Source organism: Phyllobates terribilis, unplaced genomic scaffold (genome assembly GCF_046119375.1).
Source record: "Phyllobates terribilis strain yellow unplaced genomic scaffold, ASM4611937v1 Scaffold_8__6_contigs__length_399053987, whole genome shotgun sequence".
Lineage (NCBI taxonomy): Eukaryota > Metazoa > Chordata > Amphibia > Anura > Dendrobatidae > Phyllobates > Phyllobates terribilis.
The window spans coordinates 344,242,447-344,270,310 of NW_027362768.1; the positions used below are offsets into that span (position 1 = coordinate 344,242,447).

General features: G+C 42.0%; 1 protein-coding gene across 4 annotated transcripts in view; it reads right to left on the bottom strand.

The window, feature by feature from the left end:
- Positions 1-27,864, bottom strand: part of FRMD4B (FERM domain containing 4B) — a 257,085-nt gene that overhangs the window by 42,933 nt on the left and 186,288 nt on the right. The window lies entirely within an intron of this gene.

The window sequence follows — 27,864 nt, forward strand, 5'->3', positions numbered from 1 at the left end:
TGTTAATAAAAATGTAAATATTAATGGATTATTTCCAACTGAGATGGAGGCTGTGGGTCCCCATACAAGTGAGATTACAGTCAGCCAAACCCGATGATATCAGACCAGTAACGTGTATGGGGGCCTCCCAAATCTTTCCCAACAGGCGAGAAGAAATGGACAGTTTGATGTAGAATGCCAGATCCTTCTTTCTGTGGGAGATAAGCCGTTGCCAGAAGTTGTTGCTTACTTCGCCCCCACCATAAAAAAACACATATCTAAGGAATATGGTCACCTCAAAGGGTATTCCTACAAAGCTATCCACTACTATCCATAAGAGAGGGAAAAACTTTTTGATCACTGGAAGCTCAAGAATGGGTTATGCACAGGCCCATCTAATGCTCGCTCAATCTCGCTCCATTCATTGTCTATATAGGCAATGGAGCAAAGTCGAGCAAGAGTACCACTGGTGTATTCAGATAGGTCTCTACTTGTTCTCAGGATTACTGAGGGTCCCAGAGGTCGAAACACAAGCGGTTAGTAAATTATTCCCTATCCTATGAATAGAGGTAACATTCACTTGCGAAAATACTGCTTTAACATTCCTCCAAAACTTTTAAATAATAGTATAGGCTAAAAGTTATAACGCAGGAGCCACCCAAATGCGCAGAACCCCACCACTATACAGTGGCTAAATAATGCCATCATACAGTTATCATACATACAGTATCATTGCGTATGTCCCCATATATATACCCATTTTTCCATACGTAGTGCCTGCCATAGTGCCCTTGTTTAAGCTGAACATGTAGGAAGAAAGGAGTCAGGAAAACGGTGGGCGCAGCTTGGTTATAGGCCATGCTGGTTTTACAGACCACACCCCAGCACATCCTTACACTATGCCCCCTAAATATAATACTTCCACTCACTGTGATGCAAAAAAAAAAATCAGCCACAATGTGCCACGTGAACTCCACCACCTTGGCCTCCATGATGACAGCCTGGTAATCCTATCAAGTCGAGACGAAATGGCCAACGCAAACATGTTCTCTTTAGGGCTCCTCTCTAACCATAGCGCACTTCAGTAGACAAGGTCACCTCTTCTATATGTGGCTACGATGGAAGTTCAGGTGTGGTCTCAGTCTCAAAGGCAGACATGGCCCCCCAACCCTTATTTTAGCTCTGGTGGCCACATTGGATTTAGGTAATGGAAGTACTCTAGAAAGTACTCGCACTCCCTTTTGGCACTGCCTAGAGATTTCTAATCCAATATTTTAGGCAAACTGTCCCTTACAAGAAATCTCCGAGCAGGGTCGAAAGGGGTTTGGCTGTTCTACTAACGCCTTTCGACAGGCATCAACAATGTGATCGAACAGGTGAGAATTTTGGGTGAATTTCCCTAGTTTTTCTTAAGAAACTTCCTGTATAGTAGTTTAGTCATTCGCAGAGGTTCCTTCTGACACAATGAGGAAAAAAAAACATTTTTTGTTCCGTCCAGATGCGGGTAATATATACGGTAAATCTCATCTAACAATGGAAATTTTTCGAGTTGGAGGAAACACGCAGCGAGGCTCATCATCCACAGTGCATCAGTCGGGGAAAAAAGCGTTTTATTTCAGAAAAGTGGAATCTGATAGATCATTAATAATCGTTTTGTAATCAGCGCTTCCATTCTGGAATTTCAAGAATGTGAAAGATCACGCTCCTGCAGTGATAGCGAGTCTAATAAATCTCCTCTGATCACCAAGCGGGCCTGACCGAAAGCTAAAACAAGTCAGACTGAAATCCGAAGCGGCAAGTGGGGGGGGAAACAGACAGAAAAGAATGAAATTATCAAACTCATAAATTTTAAATATTATTTTCAACCTTTTCCTTCCAAATTTAAATCATGCACAATGTAATAATTTGTAAAATTTATGAATTCAGAATTTGACAAATCATCTCCTCTACTCAATTATCGAAAGAATAGCAAAATTAAAGGCGTTTTCCAGCATTTTGGAAAAAAATATCCAATCCATCCTCAAATGGTGCACTGCGAGGTTTTTCGTCCTGTAAAGCTGGCCTAAAATGTTAAAAAATGTAAAGTGAAGTAACATAAACCATCACTTTTTAGGAGGTCCAGTTTGCAAGAGGGTTCTGTGAAAATTGGGACAATGGACCTCATGACGCATCTGGAGACACGTGACCCTCGCTAGGACATCACCACTATGGCCAAAGATTGGTTGCCATGGTCAGGTGCCAAGGTGACACGTCAAAAGTAGAGGGGCACCAGGGAACTAGGAGTACAACTTATATATTTTTTTTTAACTTTCAGGCCTGGAAAATCCATATAAAGGCCACTTTACACAGTCTAATTTTTTTTAAATGTTGGAAAAACAAATTTTAAAGATTTTTTAAGGGACATTTTTAGTTTTTTTTATATTTACTATCACGATTTATGTGCTTTTCTTGGCATTTTTCAATCCTAGAAAGAAAAGTTTTTGAGAAAAACGCTTGAAAAAAAAAAACTGAAAAAAGCCCCAAATAATAGCCAGTTCATATTTGGCCAAAAAAAAAATGTATAAAAATGCAACTGACCTAAAAAGATTCCAATAACTCACCACGAAAAAACCCATCATGTTGGTAGCCAATCAGCTTTCCCATAAACTTTTTACAAAGTTTTAAGAAAATAAAAAGTTTCATTTACTGAGTAACTTTTTTATACCTTTTTTTTTTTGCTGTGTATTTTTTTAATCGTCTACTTTTTATGGCAGCTTTATGCTTAATATAGGATTAGGAATTCTCCCAAAAAAAGTATTTGCTGACTGTCAATGAAGAATGACGCTTATTAGGAAATCGATTTGCGTTTTCTACTGAACCAACAGAGATTTCTGGCAGGAGACAGGGCAAGTGTTTATTCTGCTGTGAATCCCTATAGTAGTGACAAACTTTTAACACATGTTCCAAGAGAAGAGACAAGAGTGCCCATTGTCAGGGGGCTTCTGGTGCTATTTTTGGCATGTGTTTTATTATGTTTATCCTGTCCATACAGGAATCAGACTAATCAGCCTGGCAGTCACCAGAACAACGCTCCCTGCTGGGAAGGCATGTGCTGACACCACACAACAGCTCCAATTAAGAAGCATTTGTCACCCGGGCCACCAATCCTGACTTTCCGGATTCTGCACCAGTTATAAAGTTAACGTGTTCCTAGACCTGTGATTTATGACGTGATCTAGGTATTGTATGACCTGCTGTTATTTTTTTGCTCCAGGGAAATTCTCAACTAACTGGCTGATTCCTTTTATGAATCTGTGAGGGGGTCATCAGAATACAGGCCACCAATAAAAGCACCTTCCATGGTGCAGGAGACACAGACTGACATAAAAAATCATGTGTCTGCCTCAAAAAGGTTCTTATTTTCAAAAAAGCTTCACATGCAATCTTCTATGGAAGAGAGTTGCACAAAGGGGCAGAATTTATACGAGAAAAGGGGAGATTGGCCCACGAGAAACTGGAGGATCCTCTGGTAGACCCAACAGGTCCCGTGAGGTACAGCAGAGTTCACAGTGCAAGCAAGAACGCCATGCACCCGTTTTATACAACTAGTCAATTATCCCCAGTCTCAGATTCTCAGCTTCTAGGAGAGGTCATCAAAATACAGGCCATTAATAAAAGCACCTTGTATGGTGCAGGAGACATGGGCTGACATAGAACATTCTTTGTCGGCCCCAACAAGGTTTTTTTTTTCCAAAACGTTTCACATGCAATCTTCTATGGAAGAGAGTTGCACAAAGGGGCAGAATTGATAAGAGAAAGGGGAAGATTGGCCCACCAGAAACTGGAGAATCCTCTGGTGGACCCAACAGGTCCATTGAGAGCCAGCAGAGTTCACAGAGCAAGTAAGGGGGTCATGAATCAGTTTTATACAACTAGTCGATTATACCCAGTCTCAGCTTTTCTGCTAAGGTCAAGGTAGTCCTGTCTGACCCTGAATGGTCGCTAACTCAGCCAATTTTCTATTTCAGATTTTATTGCTCATGAAAGATGTATAGCTTTTCATATTACAGTACATGATCTGTATCGGGAACTTTTGGTGCAATTCTATGAGTAGCACTGGCTGATAATTTTTGCAAAGTGAGTTGGAACCCACAGTTTATAACTTTTCTTCCTCTGCTCAACAGTAGATGTTAAAAGAAGGCCTCCTGGCTTGAACGTTAGGCTGCTGGTAAATTTTGCCCTTTCCGTAATAGCATTCTGTTCTTAAGAAGACTGCCGATTTCACCACCTGACCAACTGATGTTTATCATAATGACGTCTAATGCTGGGGAATAGAAGACCTGGGCTTGTTGGATTTGTTCACAAGGGAGATAAGCTGGAGCTAGAGATGTCTGGTAGAAGACAATTAGCATTTTCTGCCATGACGAGCACGCACATGAATAAGCGGGAAGAAGAGCTGTGTTGACCAAATGATTGTTTGGCCAACATCTATCTTTCCCGATTCTGCTCTCAACACAAACACTCAGCCAATCGCCCCTCAGTTATCTATTGAAGAGTAGCTGCCTATTCCATTAGCAAAATCTCATTTTGCTGCCGAAAAAAAGGATTGTTCTTTGAAATTCCAATGCCCTAACCCTTGTCTCCTCCAACATTGGAGAGAAGTCAGGAGGCTCAATAATCATTATATTGTCAACCAACCTGCTGATATCAGAAGTTTAATCTGACTTTAGTCTAATGTGTATAGAGGCATTTAGATCGAATTCATTCATGGCCATTATTTATGGCACATGGTCAATCAGATTTCTTGCTCCATGCATATGTTGACCAAGATGGATAAGGCACTGAGGCAGATAAACTGGAGTCTGATAACAAAGAAGATATTGCAGATATTGCATCTCCAAGACACCCATCAAAACACTTTTATACTCTCCTTATCTTGAGATGTTTGCTTCCCAGAAGGACTCCTCCTGCTTCAGCAAATATGATTACTACTCAAGATAATAGAAGTTTGGAAATGTAGACAAGGAACCAGAGGACAAATCAAACCCCAGGGAGACAGTATAACCTCGAAGTTGTAGTTTTGCAACAGCAGAAGAACCCCAAGTTGGATACCAACACTATGATGCATAATAGTTGATATTACAATGATATATGGTCATCATTACAGGCTTCAGACAAAGGTATAAACATATGAAGCCCTGTCTTAGTAATGAGATGTGTTCTCCACTCCACTACTACTCTGTACACTGAGGCCATGTGGCAAAAATGGGACATGCTCAAACCTGAGGATATGTAAATATTAGTAGAGTACACAGAGGCTACACCTCTCAAACAAATGCAAGGCGGTACAGAAGTAGGAAGGTCTTCTAGCACTAAAGAACACAATGCACAATGTTTAGGTTGTCGGAGAGTGGAAACACTTGCTTATGATCTCGTAATAGAAGTCCATCAATGAACCAAATGCTTATGTCAGATATGATCTATGATATCCCTTTACAGATGACTGCAAAATATTTAACCTTCTTGGAAATGGATGTATAAAAGGACACAAAGGAATTGCAGCTTGCAGGGTGTTTCACCAATATGGTCAAGAAACGTCTTCCTTCATGCACAGATATGATGGAGTGGTGTAAGGCACGCCACCATTGTACTCTGTTTTTTTTTCAACATGTCCGATCCTTTGTTCTTATAGAGTGGTGTCTTGAAATTAGAAAAAAAACTCAACTGCGATATTTGAGACTGCAAAAATAAAAGGTATAAAGATGTATATCAGCCTAAAAGAGTCCAAAAAGAAACTACGCTAAGGACAGATCATCAATGATAAAGTGGACAACCTCTTTAACCTTAGACTACATAGAACTGATGGGGTCCTGAGGATAGATTTCCCATATGCTTTGGGGGATTCAACGGGCAACATAAACCAAATGGAATCAGAATACGCAATGCGAACAGAGCCTAAGCTATAGGGCATCTGTACTGCCCACTTTTTGTTGGTGGGTCTTACGGAGCTAATTAGGATCTGATGACCATCCAGCACCTACGTTCAGATACGCAATGCCCTAGTGACCGCCATAGGGTAAAACAAGACTCCAATAAAAAAAAAATCCATTACCTGACCTTAGGGATATGCGGCTGGGTCAATAAATATCATCAGCTATGTAATGCATATGACCAGCTATTGTGATCATGGCAAATTGAAATTTTTCGAACTGGAGCGTAATTGAGGAGCCATCATACACCCTCATGAAGGTGAATGATTATGGGAGGTTTTGGATGCTCTACCGCCAGAGAAATCATATTACTTAGACCAAACTCTACATTCAGTAGAAGAAACTAGCTCCCCATTATCATTTTAAATGGTATATAGACCATATCAATTTTAATAACGATCTTGAACAGAAAGTCTGGCAAAATGTTCTCATCTGTGAGTCCTACACTCGATGGCATCGTCTACGTTACTGATACCAATCATTTGTGGTTGACTGCACCTTCTCTGTGTTTGATAACTAGCCCGAAGTCATGTCTGGTCTAATTTTTTTTGTCCTGGGATTTACCACTAGTCAAGCCAACGTTATTCACGGTCAACTTGAAATCTGATGGAAAGCATCAAAACAGGCTGTTATTGCTTGCTCCCTGCTTCTTCCTGTCCTCACAATAGGTGGCTTAGTTACATTAGACCGAGTCCTTTATGTTGACCCCGGCATTGTGTGCATGTCTTGGCCTGTTATTACAGTGGATCTTTTCCTAAAGAAACCATGAAGCTTTTCATATTTGATAGCGTCAGGGTTTCTTCTTGCTCAAATTTAATCAAATGGAGTCCACATCCCTTTCCTATGTTTTACCAAAGCATGGTACACCACCAAGGAGGGTGAGAATATACAAGTCCTGGTGCTGGTTTTCATGATATGACCACACTTTTGTGGCTCTTGATTTCAATGAAGAGATACTTTGGCCTGCAACTTCATGAAACTTGGAATTGGGGCTGTTTGATTCAACCTCAATATGGATCCCAATAGATGTATATTGGATAGTATAGCAGATATACTATAATATTTCATATGAAATATTGTCCCAAATATCAAACCCAACTGCTCTAAAAGTGGCTAAATATTGATTGGGTGTAAAAAGAAATGTCAGCTCATCGTTACTCTTATTTTACTATGCGTATGTGGTTATAAATGGGTGCCCATGGAGGTTCCTTATGAATCCGTAAGGCGGGAAATGTGATGCTCCATTATGGAGGCATTGTTCAGTACATGGTTACCGTAATATGGACCTGTAGGGGATATGTATGCCACCGTACAGAGTACTTGATTATCATAGGGCTGTTGACCAAACTCAAAACTCTTAGCTGAACCGAACACTCGTCATCTACTGATTGTATAGTCCCCTATAGCCATTAGTATATGGTTTCCATAATATGGACTTATAAGGGATATGTAAGCCACCGTACAGAGTTCTTGATCATTATAGGGCTGTTGACCAAACTCAAAACTCTTAGCTGAACCGAACACTTGCCATCTACTGGCTGTAACGTCCTATATAACTGTTAGTATATGGTTGCCGTAATATGGACCTGTAGGGAATATGTACGCCACTGTTCAGAGTTCTTGATCATTATATGGCTGTTGACCAAACCCAAAACTCTTAGCTGAGCCGAACACTAGCCATCTACTGATTGCAAAGCCCTCTATAACCATCAGTATATGGTTTCCATAATATGGACCTGTAGGGGAGATGTACACCACTGTACAGAGTTCTTGATCATTATCGGGCTGTCGACCAAACCCAAAACTCTTAACTGAACTGAACACTAGCCATCCACTGATTGTAAAGCCCCCCTAAAGCCATTAGATAACTTTCGGCAAAACAATAATTCGGCTGTTGGCTATTTCTTCCAATTTCCCCATACACAGTAAAACTCTGTCTGATCAAGCGTTCTCTATAAAAGCAGAAATTGGAAATCCAACAGACCCGATCGTTCTCTCCTCCGACATCATCTGTCTTAGGAAGAGTCAGGAAGCCACCAAATATATTGTTAGTCGACCCAGATGAAACTGGTTGGTTTGTCAGACTTTTATCCAATGTGTATGGGGGCACAGAGTGGCTTGAATGGAAATAGATATATCTTAAATAACTAGATACAGAACAAGACATTTCTCAGGGTTTCTGCAGATATCCGTGCAACAAGGTTCGAGCACGGACCGCAATCCATAGACTGGCCCAGAATTATATGAGGCCATCATGCTCAGGTAGGAAGTTTATGCATTGTGGTCTGTGCCCAGACCGATTGGTACGAGCGTCTGCATGAGCTCTTAAGACATTACAATTTAATATTGCTTAATATTTTAATAAAAAAATCTTCAAATTTATGCAAACTGATAATATAAAAATGTAGACAAAAAAATCTGCTATTATTTCAGTCGAGAGTGAAACAATTTAACGTTTCCTGGTCAGACCGTGAGTCGCTAATAAACATAAACCTTCAGACGGTCATTCAGAGAGGATTACCTGCTACAAGGGACCAAATGTTCCAATATTTTCGATTTCTTTTAATTTGGTATTATCCCTACATCAAAGACTTGAAGAACGGCAGCTTTTCACAGCGAGCTATCCCAGCAATTAGCTGACTCACAAAATAACTCCAAAACAAACAAAATGCTTAAAATTCCTCAGGGAGTTAAATTTACCAGTGGTTGTTTTTTTTTTTAATATTAGGTTTTTCCAGATTTTATGTCAAATAAAATGAGAATTTATGCAAAGAACTAATATTTCGTCAGTATTTTAAAATCTCTGATTGGAATGTGAAATTTTTTTTTATTTTTTTTATACACAGTGTATACAAATCTCTCTACTGTGTTGTTGAATTTGGCCAATTCATGCATGCCCAGTAGCCATGGCAAGGCGACCTTCATTGCTGGGAACCTAGCCTAATATGATTCACACTAGGATAGGTTCCCAGCAATGAAGGTCGCCTTGCCATGTCTGATGGGCATGCATGAATTGGCCAAATTATGTGCTAAGTATCTTAGTTTTTTCCTATTTTCTAGAGCAGTAATGCAATTCAAATTTCATATATTTCATGTTTACATGCTATAGCATTACAGAGTGCAACTTTATTTGTTGGTTATATATGGAGATGACTGCTCTTAGTATGCACCTATACACACCAGTTTTCTGTTTGGAAATGACCGTCAGTCTTTTGATATTTCTTTCCAAATTAATGGGAATGGCCATTAATCATACATTTCCACAGTGGATTTGTGTACGGCCATGACATCATCTACGCGGACAGCCAAAGCCCAAAGCATAGTGACGCATGAGCAAAATTTTGGCACGCAGCAAAGAGTAAAAAAGCAAAAAATGACAACAGCACCTAACTACTCTGTCAATCAAGCAGATAAGGGCGGTGCTTGGTGGGGAAAACTGAGGAGGAGCAATGAACTGCAAGTGCATCAATACGCCCCCAGTGCACTTGCAGTTTAATTTGCAAATATTGCAAAAAAAAAATGCAAAAAGTAAAATTTCTCCACAATGGAGAAAGGATCGGGAGAAAGGAGGTAGCTTTTTAATTTCCCAATAAAGCACAATCACAATTAATTGCAGCCGACAGGTTTCCTTTAAGATACAAGTGCCTGTATATTTTATCCTGGTTGCTGCTGTATTTTTGCACCCACCTATACTGTGTTAGGAGGGGCGGACTGCTTTTGATTGGCACGGATGAGGCATTAATAAAACACAAACTATATTAGAAAGTTGCACAATGTAAAACCGGAAGACTTCCTTAAGGATACTCAAAACTAACACTCGTATACTCGGCACTGAGATTTGCTTCTTGGCACTTCGCCCCGACACTTAGATCAATAGCAGCGTGCGACTGTGCCATTCTCCCGCACAGACACTTAATAGCTGGGGTGTAGGGTGTGTAGATTAAAGTGGAGACGCACAATTACTAATTTAGGTCACAATAGCTTCGGGCAGGACAAACTTTAAAAACAAGTTCCTGATTCGACGTGATCCAACATTATTTTCCGACGTAATTCTCGATAGACCAAACTAAACGTAACCGAACACAAATAAGGAGGTGTCAGGTCTGCACTCGCGTCTGCGTATGGGTATCATTATGGAGTCATGTTCGGTCACCAAAAATAAGCGTTGGGAGACGGATGGTGTTTATTTTGTTTTTTTAAGTGCACGTCTGTTTGTGCAACGCTGGGCCGCATCTGTCCTAACAGGTCGTACCGATCCGGAGATATTAAAAGCTTCTTCTTTTGGCAGCCTGGATGAAGGAGACTCCCGTGCTATTCGCTAAACCAACAAGAGCTGCACCGTCTGAAATGTATTCCTTATCCTGGTGGATGCAGGCAGCTGGAATTATATTATTTAAAGGAGTTGTCTCATCATGGTTAAATATTCTATTTATTATGTAGATAATAAAAAATGAACACTATTTGCCTTTTACACGGCATTAAAAAAACGATCCAGTGAAGAGTTATTCCATTTAGTGTACTTATTAATATGGCACCACCTGGTGTTTAAAATTATAGCAATGTACACGTCCACCTGATGAGCTGAGTGCTGGCGGAGTCACTTTCCTCTCGCCTTACAACTAGCTCTTTGCATAGCAATCCTCCGTTCAATGTGCTTGTCAGGAAAGGAACATTGTGCCAATATTTGCATCCCAACCCATGGTACACTTAACCCCCATCCCAGATCTGCATGGAAACTCCAAAAAGCACCCCAAGAATGCCAACTTAATGCAAATTGTATGATAACTGTCCACTTTGTGATCTGTTTCACACCTGTCCTGGGTGCTCTAGGCTCTGCTCCCTTTCCTTGGGTCCGTTGCCCTCTGTTGTGCTCCACGTTGGGTTTTTCCAGGTTGCCCAGTGTGGATCAAAGACATCATCTCCCTAGACACACACCTGTGTCTTGGGATTGAGTCTTTAGACCTTCATATGCTCCATCTTCTGTGCATACTAGACTTTACTTGCTTCCATCTATTCTGGGTTCCACTTAATCCATCCTGCTGCTGTTCCTGTGTCAAGTCCTTGCTTCCCACGTGCCTTCCTGATTGCTGCATCAATGCCTGGCATCCGAGTGCCCTCCCGGACCTAAGACTTAAAGGATCCACCTCACCTGGTGAGCCTCACAGTTTTATTCGACGATCCCATATATTAAAACTTTGAAAGTTAGAAAAGAAGGACACAAACTGCAGCCTAACCCGGCCCATAGAAATAACGCCCATAGTAAAGCCCCTTTGTGGTTTCACACAATGTGGTTCCTTTGTAGTAGGACATCCCCACAAATCCTCTCCATGCAGTATGAAGCTCAAACATGTCCCCGCAATCCAACCCAAAGGTGAATAAACAGTCACCAAGCCCCATGATGAACAATGTTCCTCTCTATGTTGTGGCGTAATGTGGGGGGCATGGTCCAGTGTCGGACTGGGGTGCCAAGGGCCCACCAGTAACCAACTCCAGGGCCCCACTTTTCAGCTGCATGCAAATGTGACATTATCCTCAATCACAAATTTATATAACAATGGACTGGGTAGATTGTTACATGAATAAGATGCCGCCTTTGTTTGTACATAGCGATTCAAATATATAGTGCCAAGTACTGCTCATATAAGAGGGGCCCACCAGAGGATTCTCCTGTTCTCCCGCCAGCCAGTCCAGGCCTGGGCATGGATGAGAGTGAATGAGTGATGAATGAATATCCATGGCAGTATAGCCGAGACGACTCCTTCCGCATCTGAAGTAATAAAGAACTACATTTTCACCTGCCAGAAGGGAAAGGAGAGCCTATTTCAATTTTCAGAGCCCATTTCAATGAGGACATATAAAAAAAATGCTGAAAAGAGTATTTTTTCCCCAAAAACATTGCAAATTACTCTGACACAGCTTTTTTGGGGGACTTTTTTATGAAATGATTGAAGACTCTTTTTGCATTTGAAGCAAGAAAGGACTACATGTTTAGCTGCCAGCAGGGGAAGGAGATTGATTTTGTTCAGAGCCCATTTCAAGGTGGACACATAGAAAAAAAATGCTGAAAAGAGTATTTTGTTCCCAAAAAAACATTGCAAATGACTTCGACACAGCTTTTTTTTTAACTTTTGCTATGAAATGATTTATAAGATGACGGGTTAAATGAGAACATAAAATAGACTACACGGTTGGGGACCCATAATAATTGATCAGACGACATCACCACGGGCGTCATGTCACTACTGGTAACCTAATTGGGGAAATTTGGGTTTAAGTGGGTGTATATGGAGACGTAACTGAGATGGGTCTCAGGTTGCTTGTTTTTTTGGGGGGATCAGACAGGTTGGATTTATCTCTCTCCCCTCCAGAAATGCATTGTTTGCTTCCTCCCACTTTTTATTCTTGGATCACGCTGAACCTATTGGATCGGATTCAAGTAATCAATTAAGGCAGTTCCTGCCCGGCGTTCACATAGTAAACAATATATTTAGAGAGTTACAGCCTGAACCCAGAATACACAGTGACTCACAAGGCAAATACATCGCTGATAGACATGGAGGGAGCGGTGCAGCACCTACAGCTGTGACCAGGACGGGCTGGACATGACTTAGGGATTATTGCCCTGTAGATTACACAGGATTCAAAGACCTTATCTGCCCTGAATGATCAAGGACCTTATCCACCCTGAATGACAACAGGGACCTAGGTTCTGAAGTTCAGGAGTATGGCACCTGCCCGTAAACGGCTGCTTCTAAATCCCTTATGAAATGAGTTTTAACACGTCAGATCGACACTTAAATGGGTTGTCCGTGAACAGTAAAAAAAAAGTTTATTTTTGTATTTTTTTTTTTAAATCTGGAAACAGCGCCACCTTTGTCCAATGGATGAAAGTGGAACTGCAGCTCAGCCAAATTCACTTGGATGGTGCTGACTGCAATACTTGACGTTACCTGTGGAGACGAGCGGCGCTATTTCTCTTTCTATTTCTCTGCAAGGAATGTGGAAATAAAATATTTTTTTTTGTGAGTGGTTGGCCAGTTTTCTTAAAGGGGTTGCTCAGGACTTTATACAGATGACCTATCCTTAAGGAAGGTAATCCGTATCGGATTAGTGGGAGTCCAGCACAGTCCTGCGGCAACAGTGTATGGAGTCAGAACAGCACAACTCTATACGCTGCATAGTGGCCGTTCTCGGTACTGCAACTCAGATCACATTCACCTCAATAGGAGTTTAGCTGCAGTACCCTAAAACGGCCACTATGCAGTGTATTGAGCTGTACGATCCGGGCTCTATACAATGTTTGTTCCTGGCTGAAACGGGAGCTGTGAACTGCTGATCATGGAGGTATCAAACCCCCCATCAATATCAGACAACCCCTTTAATCTACTCTTCTGTAAAGGGGGTTATAGTACTTCTAACCTGGCTAGAAAAAATCTCCGAACAACAAAAAAAAACTATAATTTAGGGATTTAGTCGTTTAGCAAGAAGTAGGGAACAGAGGGAAGGTAATAGGATTTCAGCGTTTGACTACACAAGGTCTGTAGTCTGCAACCAGGGAAACGCATAGCTCTGCATGGGAACTGCATACACAAATTAGTAGAATTTTTTTTTTTTTAATCAATACTATTTGCAAAATTCTTTCATTTTTCGTTTTAGATGCAGTGGCGAGATAAAAACTGCTGCAAAAGTATGTGCACCCTATAAAAGAGTGGTCTTCTAGATCACGCGTCACGGCCTTAGTCCCCCGGTCTATCCCATGTTCAGCGCTTGTGAACAATACAAGGCACGTATGTGTTATGTCGTATTAAGCACAAAGTCTGGACTGGAAAACTTACGTGTCAGCTCTTTAAAGAAAAACAATTGGCACCGTGTGCCCATGTGGGACGCCGCTTCAGTTCCCGCAGCGAATATTCCCTTCTTTCTGCGATGTTTTCTTTCTCATGTTCTCTAAATTGACAGCGGGTTATTTCTGTCTTGATAACAGACTTCCCGCACAATCAGAAATAGCCTAATGGAAACCTATCTCGCCTCTTACGCTCTCGCCTCGCCGCTATCTCTGTCTAATCCTCCAGCAAAGTAGCTGCGCTCTGCAAGACGGAAACGGATCGACAGCAGCTCTCACAATATTTCTATAGACGTTATATGGGCAGCAAAGTCCAGAAATATATTAATTCCTTTATTCTATAGCAAGTTGATCATTTGCTAAAAATTCCCATCCTGCAATTATTCAGGGTATTGAATGAACGGTGGTCTGCAGGATAATTTGTAGGATCAACTTTCCATAATTCCTGCCGACCGACAGTGATATTTATATTTTTTTATGTCCACCCAAAAGATGTGAACAATGGAAAATAAGCTGTAAAAGACCGATAGATACGCAAAGTTGAAGAGATGAACAGCTCGTAGCGGAATGATGGTCCTCTACTTCCATTTCTGCCCGTAGCAAGTGACAACTATAGACATAGTGAGTTGATCTGTTATCAAGTTTTTGGTGACTGATTGGTGATTATTTATCACGCACAGAGTAGGAAAGACTAAGTGCAACACGAAGGGAATAGGGGAAGGGAGCCCAGACACTAGGGGAAGGGAGAGTGGAGACCTCCTAGGCTGATCGGATATCACCCTGTCTTCCCTACCGTCCCTATATTGGTTCATCACCAATCGCCGCACAGGAACCTAAACCCTGTATTTCCCTAGAGCTAGGCCCTCGATAGGGATGGGGGGATGAGCACTAGTCAGTCCCTACTAACAACTAAAGGCAACAAGGGAGACAAACACAGGGGAAAGTAACTTAGCTTGAGCCAATTTCAGAGAGATTTCACCACACATCCTCCTAGCACCTGAGAGGAAGTAAACAGACTGCAATGGTTCCAAGCCTTCACAAGGGAACATGTGAATATCACCGGCCCCTCCCTGTAGCAAACAGAAAGTATTTAAACACCCAGGCCTGGGTGTCAATTAGCAGGGGGGAGGTGTCCGCTGGGTCCTAGAGTGAGACAGATCTAAGAAGGTGTCTGTAATGCCAAACAAAGAGATCTTCTGCAACCAACTGCAGGGTGACTGTCTGTCACATCTGACATCATTGGCCGGTGTCAACATGATGATGATCACCCAACAAAGGAATAAAATGCTTTTTCATTGGGTCATTGGATCGTTAACACCAGCATAAAAATCATCAGTATCGGCAGCATGTTACCCCACCATGTAAACCATGTGCTGCCTATAACATGTACTGTAGAGTGACTTGTAGCCTAAGATAGGACAACCCCTTTAAGTTAGATACCTTTCAATCTGTACAATGAAAGCTATGGAAAGTTATTTATGCTGCCAATGTGGATGCACCCCAAGCTAGAAGAACCTAAAAACAATATTAGGTTGACTCCAGACCACAGTAGTATATGAGCATTACGGTTGGAAGATGAGGACGCAGAAGCATAAATTGCTCCGTACCCTGATGGAAAATCTATAACAAGACCCCCAATTATCATGCATCATTTATAGCACTGGTCTCATATGGTGCAATGATGTGCAACAGAACCCTTTACACCCCCTACAGTCTCGTATAGGACCCCATAGTGATCTAAATTTGGTAAAACCAGGGAACAGGTCTTATGGCCATGTTTGGCCAACAGCTATCTCCGCAAACTCCTCCATAAGCATGGCCATACACGAGATGGCTAATAGCTGTCACCCATCTCAGCCCACTTTCCCATACACAAGAGCGCTCATTCGGCAGAGCACTAATGTGTTCTCCATGACACGTTGGCTGGTGGCTAATCTCTGGGAGAAGAATACGATCAGGGGTTCAAAGACGGACATGAATGATCAACATCTCTCCCAACCATCAGTTGGCCGGTGCCCCCATTAGACTGTCAATATCAGCAGGTTTGACCAACATTAGGCTAATATCTATGGGGGCCTTACCACTCGGCAGCAGCCTATCTTCTGGAAGACAAAAGGATGGCCCATTGGAAATCCAACGTGCCGGGTTCTTCTCTTCCCCAATATCATCTGTTGGGGAAGAGTCAGGAAGCCCCATACACATTACACAGCCGGCCAATCACACAGACATCAGAGGGTACAGAATGGAGGCCATAACTCCGTATCACAGAAGCCTAAAACCGGCCCTAGGCTCCACTGTGTGTAAAAGTGCAGGTGACCGATACTCACACACCACTAACGTTTTTAGTCATATAGTCTACATTTTGTGCAGATAATGAATTAATGAAAATGGAATTTTTTCTGTCTGGGTGAGAACAATTGGTGTTGTTGGTTTTCCTGTGTTTGGGTCACGAGGTTAATCCCCTTTTACTCTTTAGTATCTAGTTCGGAGGAATGCGTCACTCCGAGGCAATGAGTCATGGGTTGGACTAGAGCAAAGTTGTGGGGGTAATGTGTAGAGGGATTAGTATATTTGAATAGGACTTGTGTAAATCATGGGACTGAGCAATTCAAGTAATTGACTAGATATTGAAGTAATTAATGACTAGATAATGAGTTAATTAATGATAACATAAGGGTTTTTTCACTATGAGAATGGCATATATCAAGCTCCAAGGTCATGAGGTATCTGCACCGCCACCGATTCATTCCAGTAAAAAATGTATAGTCGACTCTAAGAGCAAACGTTACATTCCAGACTAATTGTTCCCATTATCTACAAGGATTTAGCACTAAGCAAAGACATTATCTACAATGCCCAAGAAAATGAAGAACTAAAAACACTGAAATCACACATCGGATCGCGATGAAAGAAAGATTCAAGTTTAAAATCTTACAAACAATTGAAGTCACAGGCAGATCCAATTTACGTGAATTTCATCAGAGCAACTCATAATAGTAGGGTGTATGGCTTCCTGACAATATCTGGGCATGGTCCTGATGAGACGGTGGATGGTGTCCTGGGAGGATCTGCTCCGAACCAGGGCATAATTGGCTCCTGAACAGTCTGTGGCACTACTTGTTGGCGTTGGATGCACTGATATATAATGTCCCAGAGGTTCTCAATTGGATCCAGGTCTGAATGACATGAAGGCTAGTCACTGGCACCAATGCCTTTGTCATCCAGGAACAGCCTACACATATGAGGTCAGGCATTATTTTGGGCCAGCAGGAATTCAGGGCCCACTGTACGAGTGTATGGTCTGACAATGGCTCTAAGGATTTCATAATTGGTGGAGAAAGGTTGAACTTGATGGACCTAGGTCTTTTTTCAACCTATGTAACTATGTAATATTGTATAATGTAACATAAGTAAAGGTAGCTGTTGGCTATTATGTGGAGGTTTCTTTGACCTTTCAAAGATATGCCTCACCAGATCACCATTGGCCCACCATCTAACCAGTCATGAGTTGATGCTGCAGACACCATGGCATCTCCAAACTCTTTCACATCTGTGTTAACCTGCTCTCATCTGTAAAAAGAATGGGACACCAATGGAAGAGCTGTCAATTCTGATTTTCTCTGGCAAATGCCAACTGAGCTACATAGAGTTGGACGTGTGGGGAACAGACACAGGAGCTTCTAGCTGACGATCAGGGTATGTTTCAGATGCCAGGTATATTAATCGGTTTTACAGTATAATTAATTTGGGCAGATTTAACTCCTTTAAGGGTGAGATTCTGATGCCATAAGGAATGGTACAAATCTGATGTTCTAAGGAAAGGTAAGACTCTGATTCCATTAGGAAAGATATGATTCTGATGCCATCAGGAAAGGTACAATTCTGATGGCATAATTAAAAGTATATTTCAGATGCAATAAGGAAAGATATGGTTCTAATGCCATTAGGAAAGGTACGATTCTGATGCCATAAGGAAAGGTAAAATTGTGATGTCTTAAGGAAAGGTACAATTCTAATGCCATATGTAAAGATACAATTCTGATGCCATAAGGAAAGGTAAAATTGTGATGCCATAAGGAAAGGTAAAATTGTGATGCCATAAGAAAGGTAAAATTGTGATGCCATAAGGAAATGTATGATTATGATGCTACAAGGAAAGGTATGACTCTGATGCCATAAGGAAAGGTAAAATTGTGATGCCATAAGGAAATGTATGATTCTGATGCCCCAAGGAAAGGCATGATTCTGATGCCATAAGGAAATGTATGATTCTGATGCCATGAGGAAAGGTATGACTCTGATGCCATAAGGAAAGGTAAAATTGTGATGCCATAAGGAAAGGTAAAATTCTGATGCCATAAGGAAATGTATGATTCTGATGCCCTAATGAAAGGTATGAGTAACATACCTGGCGGCGTCCTTGCATAGTGGTCCATCTCCCACTGTGCAAGAGCGCGCACTTGATTTCCAGTCCAGACTGCCACTCTGGCTTCCTTCCATACTGTCTGCTTTGCTCTGCTCTGGCTGCTTAGGGCGACGCCCGCTGAACTTCCTGTTTCTTGTAGCTGCTGCAGACACACTCCTAATGCGTCCTCAGCCTATTGCTGTCTGTCACCTGGTATTTAAACCAGCTCCTCCTTGGAATCCATGCCTGAGCATCTTGTTCTGTCAGTTGGCTTCTTGTCACTGATGTGCCAGGTCCTGTCTATGTTTCCTGCCTTACGGTATCAGTTCCCATGTCTGAACTGTGTCCTGTCTGTGCACTCTAGCCAGCTGTCTGTCTGCCTTCCTGGAGGCTGTATTTCCAGGCCTCGCTGAACACGCTCCTAGCCTGTTCATCCTGCCCTCTGGGGGCCGCATACCCAGACTCGCTCCTGTATTTGTTGCAGTACAGTTCCTGTCTGAACTGTCTCCTATCTTCTTACATGTTTTGTCTTTATGTCCGTTTGCTTCCTTTTTCTGCAGTGTCTGAACCAGCACTTGGCTTTACCTAGGCTCTTCTTGCATTTTGTTGCAGTAACTGTTCTTGTCTGAACTGTCTCCTATCTTCTTACCTGTTTTGTCTTTATGTCCGTTTGCTCCCTTTTTCTGTAGAGTCTGAACCTGCACCTAACTTCTACTCGTTGTCATTGTACTTCCGTTTGTGAGTTGGAGTCCTTTCGCTACTTCTTTGCAAGTACCTTGTGTGTATCTGGTTCTGCTTTTCTTTTCCAGTCTGTTCCGTGTGAACAGAGCCCTGTCCCCTTTGCTTTGTCTTTGTTTACCGCTTCGGCGATTTATCTCTGTCCTGTCTTACTTACCGCTTCGGCGGTTCCTGCCCGCTCTGCCTTGTCCACCGCACTTGCAGTTTTGCTCTGCTCAGCCCTGTCCACCGCGTCTGCGGTTTTGCTCTGCTCAGCCCTGTCCACCGCTTCTGCGGTTTTGCTCTGCTCGGCCTTGTCCACCGCGTCTGCGGTGTTGCTCTGCTCAGCCTTGTCTACCGCGTCTGCGGTTTTGCTCTGCTCAGCCCTGTCCACCGCTTCTGCGGTTTTGCTCTGCTCGGCCTTGTCCACCGCGTCTGCGGTTTTGCTCTGCTCAGCCTTGTCTACCGCGTCTGCGGTGTTGCTCTGCTCAGCCTTGTCTACCGCGTCTGCAGTTTTGCTCTGCTCAGCCTTGTCTACCGCGTCTGCGGTTTTGTTCTGCTCAGCCTTGTCTACCGCGTCTGCGGTTTTGTTCTGCTCAGCCTTGTCCACCGCGTTTGCGGTTTTGCTCTGCTCAGTCCTGTCCACCGCATCTGCGGTTTTTCTCTGCTCAGCCCTGTCCACCGCGTCTGCGGTTTTGCTCTGCTCGGCCTTGTCCACCGCATCTGCGGTTTTGCTCTGCTCGGCCTTGTCTACCGCGTCTGCGGTTTCGCTCTGCTCGGCCTTGTCTACCGCGTCTGCGGTTTCGCTCTGTTCGGCCTTGTCTACCGCGTCTTCGGTTTCGCTCTGCTCAGCCTTGTCTACCGCGTCTGCGGTTTTGCTCTGCTCAGCCTTGTCTACCGCGTCTGCGGTTTCGCTCTGCTCAGCCTTGTCTACCGCGTCTGCGGTTTCGCTCTGCTCGGCCTTGTCTATCGCGTCTGCGGTTTCGCTCTGCTCGGCCTTGTCTACCGCACCTGCGGTTTCACGTTGCTCTGCTTGATTACCGCATCTGCGGCTCTGAACCCGTCTCCCAGTCTGTACTGGACCCTACCCAGCCTGCGCTCTAGCCGGCCTGTTCCTGTATTCCCCGGTGTGGGTCAACAGCCGTGTCCGGGGTCTGACCTGGAGTGGCAACTGATTCCTCTGCTCGGTTCCTCCCTGGTGCACTGGCGTCGTATGCCGTCGTGCGACCTTGGTCAGATCGGGCAGATACTTAGTTACGCACCTCCAGGCACTCTCCGGTTCACGGCACAGTGGAATCACTAATCACGCACACGCCAGTCAGTCCGGGCGTGTGCATTACAGTATGATTCTGATGCCATAAGGAAATGTACGATTCTGATGCCATAAGGAAAGGTATGACTCTGATGCCATGAGGAAAGGTACGATTCTGATGCCATAAAGAAAGGTAAAATTGTGATGCCATAAGGAAATGTACAATTCTGATGCCATAAGGAAAGGTACAATTCTGATACCATAAGGAAAGGTATAATTCTGATGCCATAAGGAAAGATAAAATTCTGATGCCATAAGGAAAGGTTTTGGAGTTTTTCATCACCTTCTATGCAATCTATAATCTAGGTGTGATGCTGACTTGGCATTTAAAGGAAATTATAACAAGTATAAATTATAAAATCTAATCCTAGGTCTATTTTGTTCACTTTTGACTTTGATAGCAGAACTCCCATATGAGAAATTGTCTATTATAGAATAAGTGCAGATGTAACTGAGTGCCAAGTATCATCGCGATTACCTCGACTGCTGACATTACAGTTTATGAGCTCAACGCCTCCCATTAGGGCCTTCATGTGGTTTACTAATGTCGAGTTGTGGGCTGAGTCAGTGCCAATGTTTTGTTGGTATAAATGACTTGGATGCAGACCCCGGTATAAATAGTTGTGCTATCTACAAGACTTGGCAGTGGTCCAGGTGATACCGAAGCCACGTATCTGTGTATGAGACAGAATACCCAAAATGCGTCTGGGATCAAAACAAGAAAACAAACGGCGAGGTTATGTCATGTGTTTAGGTTTCTGTATCTATAGGATGTCACCCTTTTTTCTATATGTCTGTAATTTTACAATAGGTCTTTAAATCTGGAGCCATTGTGAATAAAAATACAGGCAAACCCGGATATAAACAGTGTATAAGAATAAAAAATGAGAGGGTGTGCCGAAATTCTGTTTGGGCAGATTAGCCCAAATCGGCCGGCAATTGCATTATTATGCTTGGAGGTCTGCAGACACCCAATAGCATAATAAATGATGGGGAGGAAATGGGTTGAAAAATAATAGATTGCATTATACTCACCTGTCCTGTGCGGCCAGCTGTCTTCTGCACCTTCCGCCGGGCTCCATTCACGTTAGACTCATATCAGCCGAAACTGTCAATTTCGATGGGACTAACCAACCATCTAATGTGTATGGAGACTCCTGACTCTCACAGAATAATTCAGGGAAAAGATGGATTTCAATTACCAACTCTTTATTTACTTGGGAAATAGGAAATATCTGGCAGACTCCACTTCTCATGGAGAACTTGGAAATGCTCGGCAGAATTGAGCATGTGTATGAGAAGGAGGAGGGGAGCAGTCAGGAGATTTAGCTATTAGGCAAATAAGCTTAAAGGAACCCATCAGGTCGATTTTACAAACCAAACTAATGAAATGACTGCAAAGGTCCTAGTAAAACAATAAAAATGATACCTGTCTTGTAGTAATCCGATGTGCCGATGCTGAGAAATCAAGCTTTGAAGTCACATCCAAATTAGCCAGGAAGTGATTTTCTTGCACTTCCTGGCTAATTTGCATGGGGATTTAAAGCTTGATTTCTCATCTCTCGCACATCAGATTCCCACAAGACTGGTATCGTTTTTATTGTTGTACTAGGACCTATACAGTCATATGATTTGGTTGATTAGTAAAATTGACCTGACAGGTTCCCTTTAAATCCTACTATTCTTCTGTGACCTCTATCTGCACTTAGTAATATGTAAATTCTACCACAAGCAAAAACCTCAGTAATTTGAGACAATCTGGTAGCTAAAGGTCCATTTATATGGGTCAATAATGAGTGTTTGTTCCCGATTATACGCCTTGTTGTCGTAGGGAAAAAGTGTAAAATCCATAAAGATATCTCAGAAGAGGGGACATATCACCCTCACATTGAACATATAGAATTAATTATAACTGGGGAAGTGAGATACAGCTGACACTTCTACCTCCATTGAAGTAGGACCACTTGACGTGAACAGGTAATTACAACAGGGGATCTGTTGAGAGCCAGCCAAAAAGTCTTGGATTCGTATACTCAGAGTAGGAGAAGTACACTTTCCAGGGCAAGGGCTTCCTCTGTTTGAAGGAATTATCTCAGACACTCTGAAGCCAGTGGTCAGTGATGAATATTGGGGTTTGCATTGATCCAATTCTTATGGGAGATATATTTTCATCGTCAAGATGAAAGGCAGGCCTAACACCTCCAACTTAATATCGGACAGATGGATTATGCTATCCATGCCATGTTTCACCACTATAGAAAGGTATAGTCGTGATAGGAAACATCACAACAATATCTTCCGACTGGGACCTTCAGGGGCGAAGATATTCTGTCATGCATCACGCAGATTGCTCATTGATTTGAATTGCTGCAGTTTAATACTTCAATTCCCCTTTGGTGGCGCTGTAGGGAAATTGATCATGTACTGCCTAAATTCCAAACAGATTCTAGCTGATCGCTGGTGTCCAGCAGAGGGGCGGCTTTGTGATCACTTCTAATGAGTTAGGTTGAGGAGTGGAATTATGTGCAATCAGCTGTAAATGACAGATCGGGCTTTAAAAAAAAATAGAACTTATCAAAACTTTGAAAGTTTATTAAAGGGGCGACACCACTGATCTCTGACCTGACAATCCAGCCCACAGGTCATATGCAGAATCTGTGGTATCCGCCACTTTTGTAGTTAGACAGTACTACCATATCGCACCTTTCCCAGGGGAGGAATAACAAGCCAGCACATTCTCACACCTCTCTCCACGACTGCTGACCTTGACTGTCACTCAGGTTTTAGATGTGTTCTGTGCGGCCAGGTTACTACATGTACAAAGCACAGAGCACACACCTTGGAGCGGTTTTGATGTGCACTTCCGGCTTCCCTTAGTCTCTGAATGGATCTATTGTTAATCTGCGGCTTCATCCAGCCATCATGTCCTTTTTTATGCCGTCCCCTCTGCGGGCTCACTATGGTAGCCATCAGCTGCTTACGGCAAACTAGGGGCCCTGGCATCTTCTATGCAAAAAATATCAACTATGGGAATTCTACATCAGGTAGTACCCTTCCCTGACTGTAGGGGCAGTATTTGGCACACACACAGTTCAGCTATACACTCTGTTCATTTAAAGAGAAATGTGTCATCAGAGAAAGACATATTGTTTAAATCAAGTTTTGGTGAAGTGTATTTTTTAAATAATTTCGGTAACGTCTTTCTTTCTTTTCATATCACAATTTGTATTAAAAATAAAAAATAGAAATCTGGCAATTTTCACACTGTCCACTGGGGACATTTTAGACTGAAAATTTATATTGTTTCAACAACACATGTACATTGGCCACAATGGTCAGACTCCGACCCTATCTTTTGTGCTGAAGCAACTAATGAGCGTGTGCAAAGCTCACTATGAAGAGGCATTATCAGTCATTGTACAGGAGGAAGAGGAGGTGAGCTGTGACATCACCTATTGTGAATGGTGGATCCTGCGTTATCTACTGTATATAGAAGTGTTATCAGTCATTGTACAGGAGGAGGAGGTGAGCTGTGACATCACCTATTGTGAATGGTGGATCCTGTGTTATCTACTGTATATAGAAGTGATATCAGTCATTGTACAGGAGGAGGAGGTGAGCTGTGACATCACCTATTGTGAATAGTGGATCCTGTGTTATCTACTGTATATAGAGGTGTTATCAGTCATTATACAGGAGGAGGAGGTGAGCTGTGACATCACCTATTGTGAATGGTGGGTCCTGTGCTATCTACTGTATATAGAAGTGTTATCAGTCATTGTACAAAAGGAGGAGGAGGTGAGCTGTGACATCACCTATTGTGATTGGTGGATCCTGTGTTATGAACTGTGTATAGATGTGTAATCAGTCACTGTAATCCTGTCTTTGATGATAATGAACCTGCTGAAATCTCTTCCTGAAAGGACAGGAAGTATGCATCTAAACAAAAGCCTAAGTGGCCAGTGTGAAAATTACTCTTTATTCTTTTTTTTTTTTTAATAAAGATCATGGCTTGAAACTTGAAAAAATAAAACATTGCCAAAAAATAAATAAATGTAAAAAAAATAAAAATAATTATATATATATATGTGTAACACAAAAATGTGATTTAACCAATAGGTCATTTTCTGATGACAGCTTCCCTTTAATAACTGGAGGAGGAAAAAATGGGAGCATAGTTTAATTTAATTTTTCACCTTGGAGAACCATTAATTTGAGGATCCTCCTTACTATTATGAAGGGATGCTGTCTAGATCAGGGTCCTGCTCTGTTCACATTTCGTGTAGTTGTTACCATTTTTGGATACGTTTTGGAATGCCAAAAACGGGAAAAAAAGAATGATCTAGTACAGGATTCATTCCATATTTTAGCCGGATCAAAAAAAACTTTATTTGCACAACTTTTTCTCTGGGAAAAAAAGTGGATAGCAACTGGATCCATTTTTTTAAACATTGAAGTCTATGGAAAATGTTAACGGATCCGTTTTTTTTTTGTGCTGGAGGACTTCAGAGACACTTCTAGTAAAAACGGATCTGTTACAAATTAAACAAAAAACAGGATTCAGCCATTGAGTTCAGTGCTGTAGTTGGGTCACTACGTTATGTACTATTTCAGGCCGGCGCCATAACGTGGTCGACCGTCTTTTGGTGCCTGTGTCAAGTAGGCGGACACCGCTGAAAATTAACTCCGACAGAGCACACAGCGACTCTGGCTGCAATAATAAAGTCAATGGCGCACAAGTTTGAATCCCGTTTTTCGGACATAAATCCCGACTGAGCCGCTGACGAGTGGATAAAACGTGATGTGAACACAGTCTTATACCAATTTTATGGATTTCCTCAAACAACTGCACCGGCATAAATCTGCCTTGATAACTGGCCTAGATTTTGCAGTAGTCACCCAACCCTATATAATCGGGCTGGCACGTCCAAACAGACTCCAATCATAATTATTTTTGGTAATTAGGAGGTGCCTGGGAACAATCAGAACAGTCATGACAGGAGAGATACTACGGGTCAGTGATCGCCAGCATGTGGCTCTCCAGCTGGAGGGAAACTACAACTATCAGCATGCACCTGAGTCATGTATACATACTTGCCATACATATCTAATATTTTTACCCGGTGTAAATGCCGCTGTTCTCCTGAATCCGGCGATGTTTTTCTTTTATTTCTACGCCTCTCTGTTCCGGAGTTATGATCCTATCTTCCTAGTACGTAAATCTAGTCTTTTAAGGCAAGTGGGAGTGGTCCTCACACTTTCTTCGTGGGCGTCTCATAGAGAGTCACACCCACTTGGCTAAAAGGCTAGATTTCTATACAGGGAAGAAGGGGTCATATCTCAGGAACGGAGAAGCGCAGGAAAAAAAGAAAAACATCGCCGGATTCAGGAGAACAGCGGCATTTACATCAAATTACATATTCACGACAAAAGACAGGTCTTTTTTAAAGCATTCCATCATGACTTCTAAAGTTTCAAAAGCAGTGTAAACTTCTTTAACCAACACTTTTGCATTTCACATGCATTAATAGTAAAAATAAATCAAAGCAACTTTGTGCGTAGTCTGGATTAAAAAGTAGCCTGTCGTATTGTGTATACAGCTCCAATGCAGATTTATGTGTTTCTATGGTTGCATAGACAATGTGTATGGTCTGATCTGCTGTAACATGTTGCCGCCTTCCATCTGCCTGATTTTTTTCTTGTCCAATTTGTGGTATATTAAAGTCAGATGTACCCGCCGATCGCCTGGTGCGGGTAGGAACCTCCTGACTCTCCCCCTAGAGATTATATCGGGGGACAGAAGGATTGAACATTTTGAATTACAACACCTCAAAATTAGGGGAAATAGGCGAGCGCCAGAGGTGTTTGGCAGCAGTTAATTAAAGACACATGCATGATCGTGAGAGATAGCAGTCAGCTCAAGTACTGCTCACCTGACTGCTACTGCAAAAATCTCCAAACTGGCTCTGTAGTTGATGTAAAATTACAACTCTCACCATGCCCATCAAGCCATTCGCTGTCCTGGCATGCTGAGAGTTGTAGTTTTGCAACAACTGGTTAAAAGTCACAGATTTAAGGACATCATAAGGAGAAAATGTAGAGGCAATGGAGTTGATGATTTTTCTGCAACCGTCGCGATACATAGACCACCATTGGTGCTGCATACATAAAACGATAGTGTATTTTTTAATTATGGCGATTGGCAATCTAAATTTATTTTTCATTTCAGATGCATTTTAAACAATATAAAAGTGAATGCAAAAGTTATAAAGCATGAAATATACACTGGGAAAGCCGTGAACAATGTGGTTGGGTGCACACAAGTCAGGGATTAGGTTGGGCAGTCTCAAGTTCAAATGGTCACTGGTTACTATTAAACCCGGGCTTGTGACATTGCACGGGGAGGACTTTACTTTCTTTTATCACCTCGCACTTTGGCAATGAAAACAGAGAAAGACGGATCAATCATTAACAGGCCCATGTGTGACCTTTATGATCCGTATTTGCTCAGCGAGTTGTTACTAATTGCTCCATGCACTTATAGAATAGAAGATTTCTCCAAGGCTATATATCGCTCCTTCTATGTTTGTCAGGTAGAAAGTGAATTAAAGGGTAAACACAGCTAAAAAAAAAAAAGTGCAGCTTGAACCTGTAATTCCTGCGCCTCGTGCCAGCCATTATTCTGCAATGAAGGGAGCAGACAAGGCGGACACCATAAGGAAGTCAACACAAAAGATAAAAATAAAAGGCCAACTTTATATGATGTGTATGGGCAACATAATCTGAACTATATACACATTCAATCACTAACTCGCTTCCCTTTTAACCCTGTTGTTTCCTTTGATCTAAAGTATTTCATTAATATAGAAAAATATTAAAACAAAATATTGATAATCGCTGTTCAAATATTCACCACTAGGGGGAGCTGAGAAGCTTACTGCATACAGTTTTGTCATTGCTTTCAATGTATAAGCTGTATGCAGAAGGAGTCTAAGCTCCCTCTAGTGGTGGCTAAAGGTAGTGAAAATATAATTTTTTCTTTATGTAGAAGATTTGGAGGTATGGGTTTGAAAGAACACACGCAATAACTGCTATAAATGTATTAATGAGAATATAATCAGTATAGAATTTTTGGAAATATGTAAATTAATAAAAAAAAAAAATATTCCTCTTCTTATGCTTTAAGATCGGCCTTTGCAGCGGAGAGGAAGTGACAATTCTGATCATGTCCGGCGTCACTCACTGTCCGTCTACATGATCTTCCTCTGCATTGTTCCTATCCATCTTAGAGTTCACATCTACGTAAAAGCAGCCATTGTAAATTATTTAGAAGGAAAAAAAATATATTTTTCTGCAGAAAACGATGGACACTTCAGCAAAAGTTAAAGAGTAACCGTGGGTTTTATTTTTTTTTTTACCCATAAATCAATAGTTCACATAAAAATAAGCAACTTTGTAATATATCTTATCAGAGAAATCTGCTTCATTCTCTTCCTGGACTGATCATTTATTCTCAAAATTCTCAATTCTGGTATGAAATTTATCATTACATTTTTCAGATTTTCCCCACTACTGAGATAGGAGATGACAGTTGGTGCTCATAAAATTCTATGGAGGAGGGAGGAGCATAACATTTTAT